Here is a 21161-nt window from a genome sequence, read left to right as displayed (position 1 = left end):
ATTGCACATCCCGGTACACCGCCGGAGGTATTCACATAGAGTCATATTTTGTTCTAAGTATTGAGTTGTAATTCTTGAGTTGTAAGTAAATTAAAGTGTGATGATCATCATTATTAGAGCATTGTCCCAGTGAAGAAAGGATGATGGAGACTATGATTCCCCCACAAGTCGGGATGAGACTCCGGACGAAAAAATAAAAAAAGGAAAAAAGAGGCCAAAAAGAAAAAAAAGAGAGAGAAAGAAGGCCCAAATAAAAAAAATAAAAAAATAAAAATGAGAGAAAAAGAGAGAAGGAACAATGTTACTATCCTTTTTCCACACTTGTGCTTCAAAGTAGCACCATAATCTTCATGATAGAGAGTCTCCTATGTTATCACATTTGTATACTAGTGGGAATTTTACATTATAGAACTCGTATTGTATATTCCAATGGTGGGCTTCCTAAAAATTTCCCTAGGTCTTCATGAGCAAGCAAGTTGGATGCACACCCACTTAGTTCTTTTGTTGAGCTTTCATACACTTATAGCTCTAGTGCATCCGTTGCATGACAATTCCTACTCACTCACATTGATATCTATTGATGGGCATCTCCATAGCCCGTCCATGCGCCTAGTTGATGTGAGACTATCTTCTCCTTTTTGTCTTCTCCACAACTACCATTCCATTCCACATATAGTGCTATATCCACGGCTCACGCTCATATATTGCGTGAAGATTGAAAAATTTTGAGAACATCAAAAGTATGAAACAATTGCTTGGCTTGTCATCGGGGTTGTGCATGATTTAAATATTTTGTGTGGTGAAGATAGAGCATAGCCAGACTATATGATTTTGTAGGGATAACTTTCTTTGGCCATGTTATTTTGAGAAGACATGACTGCTTAGTTAGTATACTTGAAGTATTATTATTTTTATGTCAATATTAAGCCTTTATCTTGAATCTTTTGGATCTGAACATTCACGTCACAATAAAGAAAAATTACATTGAGAAATATGTTAGAAAGCATTCCACATCAAAAATTCTTTTTTACCATTTACCTACTCGAGGACGAGCAGGAATTAAGCTTGAGGATGCTTCATACGTCTCCAACGTATCTATAATTTTTGAATGCTCCATGCTATTATATTATCTTATTTGGATGTTAATGGGCTTTATTTTACACTTTTATATCATTTTTGGGACTAACCTATTAACCGGAGGCCTAGCCCAAATTGCTGTTTCTTGCCTATTTCAGTGTTTCGCAGAAAAGGAATATCAAACGAAGTCCAAACGGAATGAAACCTTTGGGAACGTGATTTTCTCAACAAACGTGATCCAGGAGACTTGGAGTGGGCGTCAAGAAACAATCAAGGAGGCCACGAGGCAGGGGGGCGCCTACCCCCCTGGGCGCGCCCTCCACCCTCGTGGGCCCCTCATTGCTCCACCGACCTACTTCTTCCTCCTATGTAAGTCTACGTACCTCGCAAACATCCAGGAGCACCATGAAAACCTAATTCCACCGCCGCAACCTTCTGTACCCAAGAGATCCCATCATGGGGCCTTTTCCGGAGCTCCGCCGGAGGGGGCATTGATCATGGAGGGCCTCTACATCAACTCCATGGCCTCTCCGGTCATGTGTGAGTAGTTTACTACCGACCTTCGGGTCCATAGCTAGTAGCTAGATGGCTTCTTCTCTCTCTTTGGATCTCAATACAAAGTTCTCCTCGATTCTCTTGGAGATCTATTCGATGTAATCTTCTTTTGCGGTGTGTTTGTCGAGATCCGATGAATTGTGGGTTTATGATCCAGATTATCTATGAACAATATTTGATTCTTCTATTAATTCTTTTATGTATGATTGGTTTATCTTTGCAAGTCTCTTTGAATTATCAGTTTGGTTTGGCCTACTAGATTGATCTTTCTTGCAATGGGAGAAATGCTTAGCTTTGGGTTCAATCTTGCGGTGCTCGATCCCAGTGACAGTAGGGGAAACGACATGTATTGTATTGTTGCCATCGAGGATAAAAAGGTGGGGTTTATAACATATTGCATGAGTTTATCCCTCTACATCATGTCATCTTGCTTAAGGCGTTACTTTGTTCTTATGAACTTAATACTCTAGATGCATGCTGGATAGCGGTCGATGTGTCGAGTAATAGTAGTAGATGAAGAATCGTTTCGGTCTACTTGTCATGGACGTGATGCCTATATACATGATCATGCCTAGATATTCTCATAATTATTCGCTTTTCTATCAATTGCTCGACAGTAATTTGTTCACCCACCGTAATACTTATGCTATCTTGAGAGAAGCCACTAGTGAAACCTACGGCCCCTGGATCTATTTTCCATTTTACAAGTTTCCAATCTATTTTATTTTGCAATCTTACCTTTCAATCTATATCATAAAAATACCAAAAATATTTATCTTATTATTATTATCTCTATCAGATCTCACTTTTGCAAGTGGCCGTGAAGGGATTGTCAACCCCTTTAACGCGTTCGTTGCGAGGTTCTTATTTGTTTGTGTAGGTACGAGGTGACTCACGCGTGGTCTCCTACTGGATTGATACCTTGGTTCTCAAAAACTGAGGGAAATACTTATGCTGCTTTACTGCATCACCCTTTCCTCTTCAAGGGAAAACCAACGCAGTGCTCAAGAGGTACCACACAATGGCGAGGGTGAATCAGCTTCGGTACGGTTCACGTGGCCGTCGTCGAGGAAGCTCCGGTAGCACGGAGTAAGAGGCACACGGCTGCTACCTCTTGAGCATTGTGTTAATTTTTCCTTGAAGAGGAAAGGGTGATGAAGTAAAGCAGCGTAAGTAATTCCCTCAGTTTTTGAGAACCAAGGTATCAATCCAGTAGGAGACCACGCGCGAGTGACCTCGTACCTACACACACAAATAAGAACCTCGCAACCAACGCGATAAATGGGTTGTCAATCCCTTCACGGCCAGTTGCAAGAGTTAGATCTGATACAAATAATAATAATAAGATAAATATTTTTGGTATTTTTATGATATAGATTGAAAGTAAAGATTGCAAAATAAAGTAGATGGGAAACTTGTATGATGGAGAATAGACCCGGGGGCCATAGGTTTCACTAGTGGCTTCTCTCAAGAAAGCATAAGTATTACGGTGGGTGAACAAATTACTGTCGAGCAATTGATAGAAAAGCGAATAATTATGAGAATATCTAGGCATGATCATGTATATAGGCATCACGTCCGTGACAAGTAGACCGAAACGATTCTTCATCTACTACTATTACTCCACACATCGACCGCTATCCAGCATGCATCTAGAGTATTAAGTTCATAAGAACAGAGTAACGCCTTAAGCAAGATGACATGATGTAGAGGGATAAACTCATGCAATATGATGTAAATGCCATCTTGTTATCCTCGACGGCAACAATACAATACGTGTCGTTTCCCTTTCTGTCACTGGGATCGAGCACCGTAAGATTGAACCCAAAGCTGAGCACTTCTCCCATTGCAAGAAAGATCAATCTAGTAGGCCAAGCCAAACTGTTAATTCAAAGAGACTTGCAAAGATAAACCAATCATACATAAAATAATTCAGAGAAGATTCAAATATTGTTCATAGATAAACTTGATCATAAACCCACAATTCATCGGATCTCGATAAACACACCGCAAAAGAAGATTACATCGAATAGATCTCTAAGAGAATCGAGGAGAACTTTGTATTGAGATCCAAAGAGAGAGAAGAAGCCATCTAGCTACTAGCTATGGACCCGAAGGTCCGAAGTAAACTACTCACACATGAATGGTGGCTTTGCCACAAATACGATGTCAACTACATGATCATGCAAAGCAATATGACAATGATGAAGCATGTCATAACAACAGAACGGTGGAAAGTTGCATGGCAATATATCTCGGAATGGCTATGGAAATGCCATAATAGGTAGGTATGGTGGCTGTTTTGAGTAGGGTATATGGTGGGTTTATGGTACCGGCGAAAGTTGCACGGTACTAGAGAGGCTAGCAAATGTGGAAGGGTGACGGTGTGTATAATCCATGGACTCAACATTAGTCATAAAGAACTCACATACTTATTGCAAAAATTTGTTAGTTATCGAAACAAAGTACTACGTGCATGCTCCTAGGGGGATATATTGGTAGGAAAAGACCATTGCTCGTCCCCGACCGCCACTCATAAGGAAGGCAATCAATAAATAAATCATGCTCTGACTTAATCACATAACGGTTCACCATATGTGCATGCTACGGGAATCACAAACTTAAACACAAGTATTTCTCAAATTCACAACTACTCAACTAGCATGACTCTAATATCACCATCTCCATATCTCAAAACAATCATCAAGTATCAAACTTCTCTTAGTATTCAATGCACTTATGTGAAAGTTTTTATAATGCTTAAAAGCAAATTGCCATGTTGTTCTAAAGGACTCTCAAAATAATATAAGTGAAGCATGAGAGATCAATTGTTTCTATAAAATAGAAACACCACCGTGCTCTAAAAGATATAAGTGAAGCACTAGAGCAAAAACTATATAGCTCAAAAGATATAAGTGAAGCACATAGAGTATTCTAATAAATTCTAATTCATGTGTGTCTCTCTCAAAAGGTATGTACAGCAAGGATGACTGTGGTAAACTAAAAAGCAAAGACTCAAATCATACAAGATGCTCCAAGCAAAACACATATCATGTGGCGAATAAAAATATAACTCCAAGTAAAGTTACCGATGAACGAAGACAAAAGAGGGGATCCCTTCCGGGGCATCCCCAAGCTTAGGATTTTTGGTGTCCTTGTATTTTACCTTGGGGTGCCATGTATATCCCCAATCTTAGGCACTTGCCACTCCTTGTTCCATAATTCATCGAATCCTTACCCAAAACTTGAAAACTTCACAACACAAAACTTAACAGAAAAATCTCGTGAGCTCCGTTAGCGAAAGAAAAGAAAACACCACTTCAAGATACTGTAATGAACTCATTATTTATTTATATTTCTGTTAAACCTTATTTATTCCAACTTCTCTATGGCTTATAAACTCTTTTACTAGCCATAGATTCATCAAAATAAGCAAACAACACACGAAAAACAGAATCTGTCAAAAACAGAACAGTCTGTAGTAATCTGTAACTAACGCAAACTTCTGGAACCCCAAAAATTCTAAAATAAATTGCTGGACGTGAGTAATTTATCTATTAATCATATTCAAAAAGAATTAACTGAATAGCGCTCTCCAATAAAAAATGGCAGCAATTCTCGTGAGCGCTAAAGTTTCTGTTTTTTACAGCAAGATCAACAAGACTTTCCCCAAGTCTTCCCAACGGTTCTACTTGGCACAAACACTAATTAAACACAAAAACACAACCAAAACAGAGGCTAGATAAAAATTTTATTACTAAACAGGAGCAAAAAGCAAGGAATAAAAATAAAATTGGGTTGCCTCCCAACAAGCGCTATCGTTTAACGCCCCTAGCTAGGCATAAAAGCGAAGATAGATCTAGGTATTGCCATGATAATGATAAGGTAAATCACGAAAGCTCATCTCATACTCCCTACGTTCGGCAGCGAGCTTTCTTTGTGGCAAGAAAGAGTAATCAAAAGGGCTAAATTTAATGGGACAAAAGTCCCCAAGATCAAGCTCGGGAGGAGTTGGTTCCTCCTTTGGCCCCTCATATTGCACAATCAATTCATCATTATAAGCATTCTTTTGGCAAAAAGTCATGAGTCTTTGTTCAAGGGAAAACCCTAGCCCATTGTTCTGGATGGCAAAATTATCATTAAGTTCAGAGATCCTATTAACAAGAGCATCAGTAGGAACCTTTTTTCTAAGGTTTTCATTAAAAGCAACATGATCTAAAGATCGTAAACGCATAATGTCGTCTTCATAGAAAAGGATTGCTTCTATGGGAGGACGGCCAGCATCCACCCTATAATGCGCAAAAAATTCATTGGCTTCTTTTATTATAAATCTGAACTCATGAGCTAAAAAGATGGTAGCAGCTCGCTTAACAGAAGAATGCTCACTATTAGAAAATTCTAGGAAAATCCTTTGTATGGAAGGATGCATATGTAAAAATTGTCTTTCAAGTTCAACTATGAGCAAAGATATAGCATCTGCGAGACTACTAGTTTTATGAAGGATAGATCCACTCATGGTGGGCAAAGCACGGGCACAAGTCAAGAAATCTTGAATAACTCCCTTCCCAATAATATTACCGCTACCAATCCGAAACTTTTTAGTGTGTAAAATAGTAGGATTTTCAAGAGGATCATCAATAGCCTCAAAGTTTTCCATATTATTATCCTTATCAACAATAACCTCCCCAGTTTCAGGCATGAAGGCAACGGATTGCAAAAAGAATGAGCACACAGAAGGCAGGAGGGGAAAAAAGCGAACGGAAAAGAGGGCGAATAAAACAGTAAGGGTGAAGTGGGGGAGAGGAAAACGAGAGGCAAATGGAAAATAATGTAATGCGAAGGATAAGAGTTGTGATGGGTACTTGGTATGTCTTGACTTGGCGTAGATCTCCCCGGCAACAGCGCCAGAAATCCTTCTTGCTACCTCTTGAGCACTACGTTGGTTTTCCCTTGAAGAGGAAAGGGTGATGCAGTAAAGCAGCGTAAGTATTTTCCTCAGTTTTTGAGAACCAAGGTATCAATCCAGTAGGAGACCACGCGCGAGTCACCTCGTACCTACACACACAAATAAGAACCTCGCAACCAACGTGATAAAGGGGTTGTCAATCCCTTCATGACCACTTGCAAGAGTGAGATCTGATAGAGATAATAATAATAATAATAATAATAATAATAATAATAATAATAATAATAAGATAAATATTTTTGGTATTTTTATGATATAGATTGAAAGTAAAGATTGCAAAATAAAGTAGATGGGAAACTTGTATGATGGAGAATAGACCCGGGGGCCATAGGTTTCACTAGTGGCTTCTCTCAAGAAAGCATAAGTATTACGGTGGGTGAACAAATTACTGTCGAGCAATTGATAGAAAAGTGAATAATTATGAGAATATCTAGGCATGATCATGTATATAGGCATCACGTCCATGACAAGTAGACCGAAACGATTCTTCATCTACTACTATTACTCCACACATCGACCGCTATCCAGCATGCATCTAGAGTATTAAGTTCATAAGAATAGAGTAACGCCTTAAGCAAGATGACATGATGTAGAGGGATAAACTCATGCAATATGATGTAAACCCCATATTGTTATCCTCGATAGCAACAATACAATACGTGTCGTTTCCCTTTCTGTCACTGGGATCGAGCACCGCAAGATTGAACCCAAAGCTAAGCACTTCTCCCATTGCAAGAAAGATCAATCTAGTAGGCCAAACAAAACTGATAATTCGAAGAGACTTGCAAAGATAAACCAATCATACATAAAAGAATTTAGAGAAGATTCAAATATCGTTCATAGATAAACTTGATCATAAACCCACAATTCATTGGATCTCGACAAACACACCGCAAAAGAAGATTACATCAAATAGATCTCCAAGAGAATCGAGGAGAACTTTGTATTGAGATCCAAAGAGAGAGAAGAAGCCATATAGCTACTAGCTATGGACCCAAAGGTCCGAAGTAAACTACTCACACATCATAGGAGGGGCCATGGAGTTGATGTAGAGGCCCTCCGTGATCAATGCCCCCTCCGACGGAGCTTCGGAAAAGGCCCCAAGATGGGATCTCTTGGGTACAGAAGGTTGCGGCGGTGGAATTAGGTTTTCGTGGTGCTCCTGGATGTTTGCGGGGTATATGGATATACATAGGAGGAAGAAGTACGTCGGTGGAGCAATGAGGGGCCCATGAGGGTGGAGGGCGCGCCTAGGGGGGTGGGCGTGCCCCCTGCCTCGTGGCCTCCTCGATTGTTTCCTGACGTCCACTCCAAGTCTCCTGGATCATGTTTGTTCCAAAAATAATGCTCCCGAAGGTTTCATTCCGTTTGATATTCCTTTTCGGCGAAACTCTAAAATAGGCAAAAAAAACAGCATTTTGGGATGGGCCTCTGCTTAATAGGTTAGTCCCAAATATATAATAAAATGTAAAAATAAGCCCATTAACATCCAAAATAGATAATATAATAGCATGGAGCAATCAAAAATTATAGATACGTTGGACACGTATCAACGACCCAGTGCAGGACGGCAAACAGACAGCGTCTCCGACATTAGGGAGGAGGGCAGCAATGAATTTGGTGCGGTGGGGGCGCCATGGAGGACGGGCTGAGGTTTCGTGGCTGGGGAGAACGGAACTTCTGGGAGAAGGTGATTTGGCACCCATGATGTATGAAGGGGGAATTGGGAGGGGGAACCATGTCTTACGGACGCATTTGCCTGAAATGTGGGGGGAGTTACAGTTCTACCCCTGCCTTTAGGCTTCTCGGCTTGGGTCTGTGTACTGAGGGTCGAGGATAGTAGAGTAACTTTGCTTCTCCCAAATAGTGGGCGCGAGCGATTTCGGTCGAGGAGGGCATGTTTTGAAATAGTGGGCGCGAGCGATTTTAGGCGAGGAGGGCGTGTTTTGAAATAGTGGGCGTGAGCTATTTCAGGCGAGGAGGGCGTGCTTTGAAATAGTCGGCACCAGCGATTTCGGGCGAGGAGAGGGTGTTTTGCCGCCCATGGTTTATGAATTATTCGGCACATGTCATTTCGGCCGAGGAGAAGGCGCTCTTGGACGAAGTTACGAACCTACCCTCGATGTACAACGGGCCAATTGATGTGTGTCCCACATAGGCCGGTAATTTTGCGTCTCCCATTTATTTGCTCGGGCGAATTCCACCGAGCAGAGGGTGTTTAACGGTTCATTCAAATTTTGGGATAACGAGCATCCACGTCTACCTTACCAAGTCGATTCGAATCAAATGTTGAAATATTAGCTTGCCAATTCTTTTTTAGATTGAGAGATGATGCTCGGGAGTAATGTGTTTTTACATGCTCGTTGCTAACAATTTACTATATGACAAATAGTTGACCCACTCAAAAACGGGAATCAAACCCAAAATGAAATATCTCGATTCAATGAAATAGCTCGTTCACGAGGTCAAAAAACTGAACTAAATCCAAAATTGAACACCGCAATCGAGTAGCATGTTGTATAGTATTATATACTCCATGAACATGTTGAAAGTCAAATTAATGAACTTGTTTGATAAGCATATCTCCGTTCATGTGTGGCTTGCAGACAACATGTTCTCCAATTTAAATATTTGAATGCAAGTTTATATCGAAACATGGTTTATATCAGTCTTTGATGCATAAAACGCGACCTCCCCCTCTCTCGAACTCCTACTCTCTCTCTGTCTCGACGACAATCTTCAATTCTATCGCACGCATCCAACACACAAACCTTGTTGGTCCCTCCCCCTCTCTCTCTGTTTGTGTGTGGGGGGGTCTTTCTAATTCACATGCATATATACTCCATGTATAGGTCTCTCTCGCACACTATGTTTGATTCTCTAATCCAAGCTAAATATATTGGGTGCACTCATCGTACGCACACAAATTCCCTGGCTTGTTGCCCATAACTCTCTCATGTACCACTCTGTCGTCTCAGAGCTCTTCCCTCTCTCTCTCAAACTCTCCATCTCCCTGGGTCACACATACACATGCATATCTCACTCGCACTCGATAGACCCATCTAAAACTCTATCTCTCTCCCTCGTTCTCTCTCCATCTCACACGCACACACACAATCTCATGCCTAGCCAAGTATGATGGTCTCTCACTCAATTGTAGGCACACGGAGTCCCCCCTATATGTATATGACTAGCCAATTCTTAGTCTCCATCACAAACATGCGCATGGTCTATCTCAATTTCTCTAGAGGCGTCTTTCTATCGCACACGCACCTCGTCCCTCGATCTCCCATCCATATAGTCCCCTCACGATCTAGAGGGGATCTCTCTATCACAAACACACCTCGTCTCCCTCCCCATGCATCCATCTTTTCCATGCATCCATCTCAACCATTGTTCCTTGTTGGCCAAACCTCTATTGGACCTGTGCTATAGGGGTGTCTCTCTCTGTTGCAAACAGTCATGCACTAGCTATCTTCGTGTATCTCCTCACCTCGCTTTTCTATCTCGAAGATGCATGCGTGATATGTTTGCATAAGAAACAAACACACACACTCTCTCTCTCTAATTTATCGTTTGTTGTCCCTTTCTCTTTCACACACACATACTATTTTTGCACACTCACTCAATCTCCTTCACACGCACTTGATCTCTCTCGACTTAGGCACTCTCTTCGGTCCATAGCATATAGATTTATTGAAAAGTCAAACATCACAAAGTTTGACCATGTACGTGGAGAAAAACATTTACATCTAGAACGGCAAACATATATCATTAGATTCATCATGAGATGTAGTTTCGTATGATGTATCTTTGGTATTGTAGATATAAATAATATTTGCGTAAACCTGGTCAAAGTTTCCAAAGTTCGACTTCTAAAAAAATTATATGCACTGCATTATTGAGCAGATGGAATATCTCTTTTCCCCGCTCAGCTATCTGATGCACCACTCAGCCTTATCGGGGCTCCTCTATCTCTCTCAAACTTTATATCTCCCTGGTTCATACATACACATGTCTCGGTCGCGCTACATAGACCCATATAACACTCTCAACCCTTGTTCTCTCTCTATGTGACACGCACCCCCCATAATCCCTCATTCCATCATAGGTGCACGCACTCCCCCCTAAGTATGACTATCTCTCATTAGCCATCTGGAACACAAATATTGTCTCCTTCCATCCATATGTCTATCCCGATATCTCTTGGGGTATCTTCTATCGCGCACACACCTTGTCACTTGATCTCCCGCCCATGTAGTCCCATCACGATCTCTAGGGGGTCTCTCTATGACAAACATACACTCTCTCCTCCCCATTCTGCATTTTCTCCATACGTCTCTCTCGACCTCTCTTCCTTGTTTGCTAGACCCCTCTTGGCCACGTGCTAGGGGTCTTTCTCTCTCGGTTGCAAACAACCACACACTATCTCCTCACCTTGCTTCCGCTGTCGAAGATGCATGTGTGATATGTTTGCATAAGACACATACGCTTTTTCTCTACTTTTATCGTGTGTTGTCCATGTCTCTTTCACACACGCACACACACTTTTTTCAGCCACTCTTTCTATTTCACACACACATACTCTCTCTCTCTCTAGTTAGGTACTCTCTCACATCCATAAGCATATGGATGTTTTGAAAAGTCAAACCTCAGAAAAGTTTGACCAGGTATATGTGGAGAAAAATATTTACATCTGGAACGATCATTAGATTCATCACAACATGTACTTACTTCATACTATCATTTATCTTTGGTATTGTAGACATAAGTAATTTCTTTATAAACTTGGTCAAAGTTTCAAAAGTTTGACTTTAAAAAAATGTAGGCACTAAATTATCGAACAGAGGGAGTAGCTCTTTCTCTCTCTCTCTCTACTATCTATCACGGGCCTCCCCTCTCACTCAAACTCTCTATACCGAGGGATTATACGATCGTTGTGTCAGCGTATAGCTCCGTATATTGTTTAGTTGACCGGTCAACCAGTCCACATGCTGCATTGTCAGCTCGTGTTCTCTATCTTCGTGTGCTGGCCCATGTGGCAGTGGGTGAATATAAGTAAACTAGAGGCCCATCTGACACGCGGTGAAGTAAACAAAGTTGAAACCACTTGGAGTAGCACCCCGCATGCTAGTAAATTGGGGGCACACTTCTTCCGTGTGAAGGACACACTCGCGCACACTTCACTACTGTGTGGCAGCACGCACAGAAGGACACACTTGCGCACACCCAGCACACAACACACACCAGCACACGTGTACACCGGCGCCGCCGCCGGCAGAGATGGACGGCGAGGTAAGCAACAAGCGGAGGCGCCTCAAGCCAAAACCGCATCCAGCGAGCCTGGACTTCATCAGCAGCCTCCCCGACGACATGATGCTCGTCATCATTGGCCTCCTTCACACCAAATCTGCCGTTCGGGCCACCCTGCTCTCACAGCGGTGGCACCCCCTCTGGCGCCGCGTCCCCCTCAACCTCACCGTCAATAGCTGCCTCTGCGAAGGGGATTGCAAACGCATGGCCACAGTCTCCAAGATCCTTTCATTGCACCCTGGCCCAGCCAGACGCCTTGACATCCGCATGTTCAGTACCAACTGCAAGGTCCAAGCCAAGTTTGACAAGTGGTTCTTATCCCCGCCCTAGATCAGCTCGAGGAGCTCAGGTTTGAAGTTGGACGATGTCGCTCTCTGCCGCCGTCCGCGCTCCGCCTCACGCCAATGTTGCGCCGTGCTCAGCTCCTGCTATCTTCCCCATATTAATGTCGTGCCCGCCCTTCTTCTCCCTCAACTCAAGCAGGTCGACCTATTCGACATTGGCATCTCAAAGAAGGCTATGGAGCACCTGCTCCGCAGTTGTACTGCTCTCGAGTACCTTCGTCTTCAGCAGATCCACGGGTTCATTAGCCTCCACATCACCTCGACGAATCTCCGATGGATTTATGTGTCTTGCTAGCCCCGCAACAAGACATCAATTGGGAAGAGATCACTCCAGCTGTTCCACGTCATGGTCACTGAGAATGCGCCTTTCCTTGAGAGATTGCTTGTATCTGATCTAGAAGGTCCAACAAAAATCAGGGTCATTGACGCGCCGAAATTGACAGCATTGGTGTACTCGTCTGCCACATTCTCCGAACTCTTTGTTGGATCTGTAATCGTTCAGGTACAACACTCATCTTCTTCTCCGTCTTCTTGAAATTCACATTTTTAAATTTCTTCTTGATGTATTTACGACTATCATCCATAAAATGATTCCCACAAGCTTGACCCAGTCTATGTGCACAGTGAAGAGCTTGGCAATAAAATCTATCGGCCCCAATCTGGATCAAGTTGTTGGATTCCTTACAGGCTTTCCGTGCATGGAGAAGCTACTCATCAAGGTGAAACTTCTTTCCTATTAGTAAACGGTAATCGCAACGGTAGCTCAATTTTTTTTGTAATTTTCCTAAATTATGATGACAAGTGTAGTGTTCAAAATTGCGTCTACGCACTACACCGAAAGAAATGTTTTTAGTATTTTTTCTCACGTGATCACATGCATCGTTTTGTTGTTGTACTACTATAGTAGCCTAGGCTAGTCATAGTGGCAAGTAACTTAGACTAGTAACTCTATGGTTACCCTAAGAGCAAGTACTACCTCCGTCCTGGTTTACTCTTCCTATTTTGTAGTATCAAAATTTGACCATAGATTTAACTGACAAAATGTTAATGCATGTCACTGAAAATTATATCGTTGGATTCGTATTTGAACATGATTTCAAATGGTATAATTTTTGGTGACATGCATTGGCATTTTCTTAGGTAAATCTATGGTCAAAATTGTACACTAAATACAAGGTAGTACAAAAGTGGGCTATAACGGCTCTCCACTATGTAGGCCAAAACACGTGCCAAATTCACTTGTGATGCATTTGGCATCGATGCCCCTCCATTGCTCAACTGGTGCCCCAATCTGGATCACCTACGTTGCTCCGGTGCCAAATTAACTCACGCAATGAAAAAACACTTGCGTGGGAGAGGGAGAGGACTGAGGCAATAAAAAATACTTGTTTGGGAGAGTGAGGGGCTGGTGTAGTTGGTTTGATTGATTTGTTTATACACGTGGGTCTGTGTGCATAGCGGTGCCAACTCTCTCACATTGCTAGAGCGGTGCCAAAATCTTTTGATTTGACATTGATGCGTATTATGTGGCATACTTTTGAGAAATATGGCATCGGCCACATAGTGGAAGGCAACAAATGCCCAAGCTCTTCATGTGCTCCTATGTAAATGAGAGGAAAGGGAGAGAGAGAGTGAAAAAATATCACTAGCCAGCCAACCCTATCGTATGAGCGAATGATATTGGTACCTCTTGATGACACGACAATCTTATACAACCAGCTGCTCTAATATGTTCTCTTCTTTTGCAGATAAAAAAGACCCGAAAGTGAAAAATGTGCAACACTATAACACTCTCATCGAATGCCTTGATCTCCATCTTACAGAAATTGATTTGATCGACTACCGAGGCAGCATATCTGAGATTAAATTGGCTAGGTTCTTTGTTCTGGAGGCAAGTGTGCTCAAGTTAATGAGGTTTGGCGTTCTCTGACGCAACAATGAATGGCGTGCTGATCACCGCAAGCATCTAAGCCTAAATGACAAAGTCTCCACAGAAGTTGAATTTGTTTTTGAAACATGAAGTGGCCAGAGACTCGATTTTTTTGCCCATTAGTGACTTGTGAGGGCGGTGGATTTTAGTTTGTACGATAATGTTGCATCCACCTAAAGTAACGAAAGTTCTTACGTAAACTTACTAGTAATTCCCTCTTTGTAGGTGCAACATTACTCCTAGCATTTGTAATATCAGTTTGAAACTTATAATATTGCCATGTCCTATTCCTGCGTTTTCAAAATCCTGTGAATCAAAGAGGTCCTAAGTTGGTGATGATGTCGTGCCTGCCATCTTTCACCAATAGCCGTCGGATCTAGATCTGACGCATACCACCCGGCCACAAGGCATTGTGAGTGTTTCTCCAGGTTTATCAACAGCTCCAACTATAGTTACGCTACGGTGGACACCACCAACGATCTAAAAGCGCTCAAGGTTTCAGGCTTGACCTGCCAGAATCTTGTCAACATCCGTGACCACTACAAGGTCTAAGGCAGCACCAACAACAAACAGAACTCCCTGGTTGACCTCTCCTCAGCCATCATCGACCCTTACTACATGAAGATGAAGGATGAGATCAAGAAGGACAAGAATGCCTAGCACAGTGCCTGGCATCATAGACCGGATGAAGAACACGTTAAGTACGTGTACACAAGCTACAAGATGTATAGGTGGATCGTTGACATGACGAAGTGTCTTCGTCCTGCCCCAGACAAGGGACCGAGCCACGGAGCAGTGGCGGGAGCGTCACAAGAAGTAGATGACTAGATGATCGTTTCTCCTAGTTTAGAATGCATGCAATTGCTTATTGAGGTGTGTGTGAATGATCTGTATAGTCACTTATGTAACTGGATGTTTATTTCAGTTATATATATGTTGTTCTTCTGTAGACAGAGCAAATCACACAGCTTATTAGCAACAATCATCTGTGTTATTATTGGTCTTCGCACACAGTTCGGATTACGGACATGTTTGCCGCGTATCACACATATCTTGTTCAGTTGAACTATTTCTGTTGTTTTGGCTCATCACAAATAGTTCATCCGAGTGAACTGTATGTCGTCCATCGCACACACCTTGATCTAGCTGATCTTTTCTATTGTGGCTCCTAATCAAACACACCCTCATCTGGTGACCGTTTCTGTTCTTCTGGATCATCACAAATAGTTTGCATGGATCACTACTGCAGGATGCTGCTAACGTGACACTACGATCAGAGACCCTTCGACGCAACTATGTGCAATGCAATAATTGCAAACGATGATGTAAAAAACCATCAAAAAAGTGCAAAACATTTGCAATGATGGACGCATCAAACACGGTTCAGATTTTAGTTGCGTGTGCGATGAAGGGCATATGGTTAAGTTCAATGAACTATTTGCGATGAGGAAGAAGAATATAAATGGGCAGCCAGATGAAGGTGTGTGCGATATACAGCATACAGTTCACTCGGATGAACTGTTTGTGATTAGGAAACACAAAAGAAACGGTTAGCCAGATCAAAGTGTGTGCAATATACGACATATGGTTCACTTGGATGAACTGTTTGCTTTGAGCCAAGAGAACAAAATGGTTCAATTTAACAGGATGTGTGCGATACGCGGCAAATAGGTATGCAAACAGAAATGTGTGCGAAGAGCGATAATAACATAGATGATTGCTTCTAATAAGACGTATGTGATATGCTCTGTCTACACAACATCTATTGGCCATTGGGCGACCGACGGTTATCCGGGTATGCCATAAGGATGCGAAGAGGCATCCTATATCAGCAAGGACTAGCTATTCCACCAATAGCTCATCTAAGAGAACTCTCAAGTTAACTGTGCTCAGGCTGGAGCAGCCATGAGATGGGTGACCGGATGAGAAGTTGTCAAAATTTCAAAACCCATTAATGGGATGGATCATAAATGTCCTTAATGGACCTTTAAGATACATCCCATCAATGGGTTTTGAAATTTTGACAACTTCCCATCTGTTCACCCATCTCTTAACACATGTTAAAGAAGGTCTACCGCATTACTTTTTGACAATGTGCGATACGTGGCATATAGTTGATCCATCCGACCTGTTTGTGATGGAATAAGTCGTGTGTGTTGTGGGCTGGAATTAACCTCAAGGTCCTTGTTTTGATTTTTTTTGTTTTTCTTAACACATGTGTATTTCTTCTTCTTCTTTTTCCCTTGTGTATTTCGGGCATTGCCGCATGTGGCTTTTTAATTATCTTCCTAAATATATAAGACAATTATTATCCACTGTCATCGTCCTTATATTCATCGGTCTTGCTATAAGTCGATGCTATACAGGTCTGCCGAATCTTACATCAAGATCCATGCAAAACTTTCTTTTCATATTTTCTTCTTTCTCTCTTAAATCTCAGTCGAGTGAGACATAGCCACGCCATGAAATAGGGGCTCAGGCGCCATTAATGGAGTCTCTGGGAGGGAGGTGGGTGGCGGATAGAGGTCAAAGGGCTCTCCTCCCGATGAGCACGCGCAGGGGTTTGATCGCACGCCTCCCGTACTCAAATAGCTACCCCTCACGGCACCTCCTAGCCAATAAAAAGGGCACTCGTGGCCGCACGTAATTGGTAAGTAGAACGCCCATGGTTTCAATAATACTTGTGTTTCCGATTTGTAACGTGACATCACTTGTTCCAAAATGACTTCGTTGATTGTTAATGTGTGCACCTTCGCAAATCAGACAAAAAATTTACCACGGCATGTTTGTGCCATGTCATGACACCATGCCAAGTTTCATGATTTTCAGGCGAGTTTTGGATTTGCGGGAACTTAAAACAAAGTTTCTCGATGTTTCTGGCCGAGCCAAGATGCCTAGATGTTTGAATTCCATTCTCATTTCTTCCATGGAACCTAAAAATTCGCCCAAGTACACATAAATGATTTTCCAACTAACTTTTGAGCACTGGAGCAGGCACTTGTACTTCAAGTTTGAATTATGTGCATTAAATGCATGGGAAATCAATTAATGTATAAAAAGGGCCAAACGAACCCGGAATAATTCCAAAATTTAGCACCAAACTCCTATTTGGTCTAAACTACCTGTGTAAAAAAATCAAGGCGGGAGAAGGCAGTGTATGTCATTTCGCACACAGAGGTGACACGTTCCCTCTCGGAACCACGAGTCTTCTTGAGAGAAGCTCTGGTTTGCAAGAAGCTTATACCAAAGCTTGTCACAATTCAGCCAAAAAATTTACCACAACATGTTGGTGCCATGTCATGACACCATGCCAAGTTTCATGATTTTCAGGCGTGTTTTGGATTTACAGGAATTAAAAAACCAATTTTCTCAATATTTCTGGCTAAGCCACGACGCCCAGATGTTTGAATTCCATTCTCATTTCTTGCATGGGTCCTAGAAATTCACCCAAGGACACACATGTGATTTTTCAACCAACTTTGGTGCACTGAAGCATGTGCTTGTAGTTCAAATTTGAATTATGCGCATTAAATGCTCAAAAATTCAATTAATGTATAAAAAAGGCCAAATGAACCCGAAATAATTCCAAATTTTAGCAAGAAACTCCTATTTGGTCTAAGCTACCCGTGTAAAAAATTTAAGGCGGGAGAAGGCAGTGTATGTCGTTTCGCTCATGGAGGTGACACGTTCCCTCTTGAAACCACAAGCCTTCTTGAGAGAAGCTCCGATTTACAAGAAGATTATACCAAATCTTGTCCCAATTCAGCCAAAAAAATTACCACAGCATGTTGGTGCCATGTCATGATGCCATGCCAAGTTTCATGATTTCCAAACGTGTTTTGGATTTACAGGAACTAAAAAACCAAGTTTCTCAATATTTCCGGCCGAGCCACGACACCCAGATATTTGAATTTCATTCCCATTTCTTGCATGGGACCTAGATATTCACCCAAGGACACACATGTGCTTTTTCAACCAACTTTGCTGCACTGGAGCATGTGCTTGTAGTTCAAATTTGAATTATGCACATTAAATGACCAAAAATTCAATTAATGTATAAAAAGGCCAAACGAACCCGGAATAATTCGAAATTTTAACACTTCACTCATATAGTTCTATGTTGCCTCTGTAAAAAATCAAAGGGGGGAGGCAGTGTATATCATTTCGCACACAAAGGTGACATGTCCCCCCTCGGGAACCACGAGTCTTCTCGAGAGAAGCTCCGGTTTGTAAGAAGCTTATACCAAAACTTATACAAATGCGGCCAATTTTTTTACCACAGCATGTTGGTGCCTTGAAATGACACCATGCCAAGTTTCATGATTTTCAGACGAGATTTGAATTTATAGGAATTTAAAAATCAAGTTTGTCAATATTCCCGGTCGAGCCACGACGCCCAGATGTTTGAATTTCATTGCCATTCTTCCATGGGACCTATAAATTCACCCAAAGACACACATGTGATTTTTCAACAAACTTTGGTGCACTGGAGCATGTACTTGTAGTTCAAATTTGCATTATCCACATTAAATGCCTAGAAACTCAATTACTGCATAAAAATGCCTAACGAACCTAGAATAATTCCAAATTTAAACACGACACTCATGTAGTTGCATGTTCACTTTACATAAATGTTCTAGCAATTCAAACACCGTCATTTCCCTCTGTAACACCATTTTGTCTTTCAAAACATAATGAAAAAAATCAGGTAGACCACAAACAGTTTACCAGCAAGAATCGTGTGGGATGCGATATAAAATATCTTGGCGCAATGTCTTGTCTGGCTTACCCGGGAAGCTTCATCGTCTATAGTCCACTGCCCGCGCTTGAACCACACTTGCGCGCCAGTTTCTCGCGGCATCGAGCGGAATTTTTCTGCCACTGTGGAAATATCTATCTCCCGCCCCTTCCTTCCCACCAAAAGCCACATTTCCATAGTTCCTCCTTGCTTTCCAAGTTCAAACCTTCACTGCTGCTTACTAGTAGCTCAGCCTCCTCATCGGCGACCCTTCTTCTTGCAGCGCCGCCTCCTCGTCGCCGACCCTTCTTCTTGCTACGCGGCCTCCCCGCCGCGGGCCCTTCTTCTTGCTGCGCGGCCTCGTCGATATGGTCAGGTAATCCACACCCCACCCACACCATCCTCCTCCTTCCCCATCCCACATGCCCCGACCGACGGCGCAACACCTTTAGCCGAAATCACTAGCCCCGTCCTCCAATTAAGCACCGCCCACAGCCATTTTGCATGCAGTATAACATGGAGCTCTGTAGCATCTGGCAACGGAGAAGCAAATCGCGGCCGCACGCGCGCATGAGGTCGCTATGGATGCCATGCATGTCGACCACCGGATATTGGAGGAGCACCTCGTCTTCAAGGCCACCATCGACATCGCCACGCGGTTGTCTACTTTAAAATATAGTTTGTGTTGTTTTCTTGAGGCCACTGCCAGTGCCTTCTAGTGATTTGTCCTCTGTAATGTTAATATGCAATCTGATGTTCAGTTAACGGTTTGGTCCTCTGAAATGTAATGTTCAGTTAACAGTTTGGTCCAACAATTGCTACATTTCATAGTACTGTTCTCAAGCATTCTTTGTTTTGCTAACTGTCTTATCTTCTAGTACATGTTTCTATTCTGCAATGTCGTGCCCAGTTAACTGTTTTGGTTTATTTGGTCTGTTGTCCATTTAACTGTTTGGTTCAATTCTGCAATTTGATTTTCATTTGTTGTGGGTACAATTTTTTATTGTTATGCATGTGAAATAAATCGAATTTGGTTGTACTCAATACATATTCTACTAATAGTATGGCAACTCTCAGTTAAACTGATCAAGATCTTCCTTATGTGTGTTGCAGGGAAACAATGGGAGACACTGCGGTTTACCATCGAGGTTTGCTCATGCATGGTCCATTCACTAATAGCACATTATTATGCAGTTGCAGGAATCATTCTAATATTTCGGTTTCTTACAATTTAGTCTTGCACATGTAGGTCCTGCTATCAGAGTCTTAGACCCATTGTTCGACCCATTTTGCATATGGGGAAGTGAGATGTCCATGAATATCAGTCAAGTCAAGAAACTCGGGAAGATTGTTAGGATGAAGAAACTTGCGACGAATAACAACAAGATCTTTGTTTGCACAATGAAGAAGACATCAATCAACTGCAGGATGGTACTAACTCTTTTACCTTGTTTTTACCCCTTGCTCCATTTCAAAATTTATAACAGCGATTTATGCATATCTTTGTTTTCAGTACTTTTCAAAGTTGTTCACCGATGATTACATCTCAAACCACCTGCATGGTCAAGAGGCGAGGAAGGTATTCATTCAACACCCACGGTACAATATTGAAGTCTTCCTAAAGAGGACGAAGGTTGGGCGGGCAATTATTCATAGCCACTGGCCTAAAGTTGCAAGGACATTCAACATCACTGAAGGCTCAATATTTGCCTTCCGCTTCTGTAGTTTCCCAGATGAGATTCATCTGTCTATTTATCGTGTATGATGCTACTTTCCAAAGGTTTTCGATGTTGCATGTGAAACTTGGTGCTGTTGTGTAATGGCGTAACTGAGTGCTGAAGCTATCTGATGTAATTCGATTATGAAATACTGGCTACCGTTATACAGATATGAAATATCTGGTGTGTTTTGTAAGAAATGTCAATTTAATTACTACATGGATTATCAATAGGCTAATTACCCTACTTATTGGGGTTTTCTATTGCAGACGGTTACTCAGAAAGCACCGTGGGCGACGAACTCAAACAACCCACACGGTTTCTAGAAAGTAGGCATGTTCGATCAACTAACAGTCACACACGGCTTCCGGCAGAGAACTGTTTGCATTAGGCCACCTTGCACAAATGTTTCCACACAAAAAACTATGTGTGATATACATACGTGAAGGAAATATGCCCTAGAGGCAATAATAAAGTTGTTATTTATTTCCTTATTTCATGATAAATGTTTATTATTCAT

Source organism: Triticum dicoccoides, chromosome 4A, assembly GCF_002162155.2.
Source record: "Triticum dicoccoides isolate Atlit2015 ecotype Zavitan chromosome 4A, WEW_v2.0, whole genome shotgun sequence".
Lineage (NCBI taxonomy): Eukaryota > Viridiplantae > Streptophyta > Magnoliopsida > Poales > Poaceae > Triticum > Triticum dicoccoides.
Note: the sequence above shows the minus strand (reverse complement) of the source record.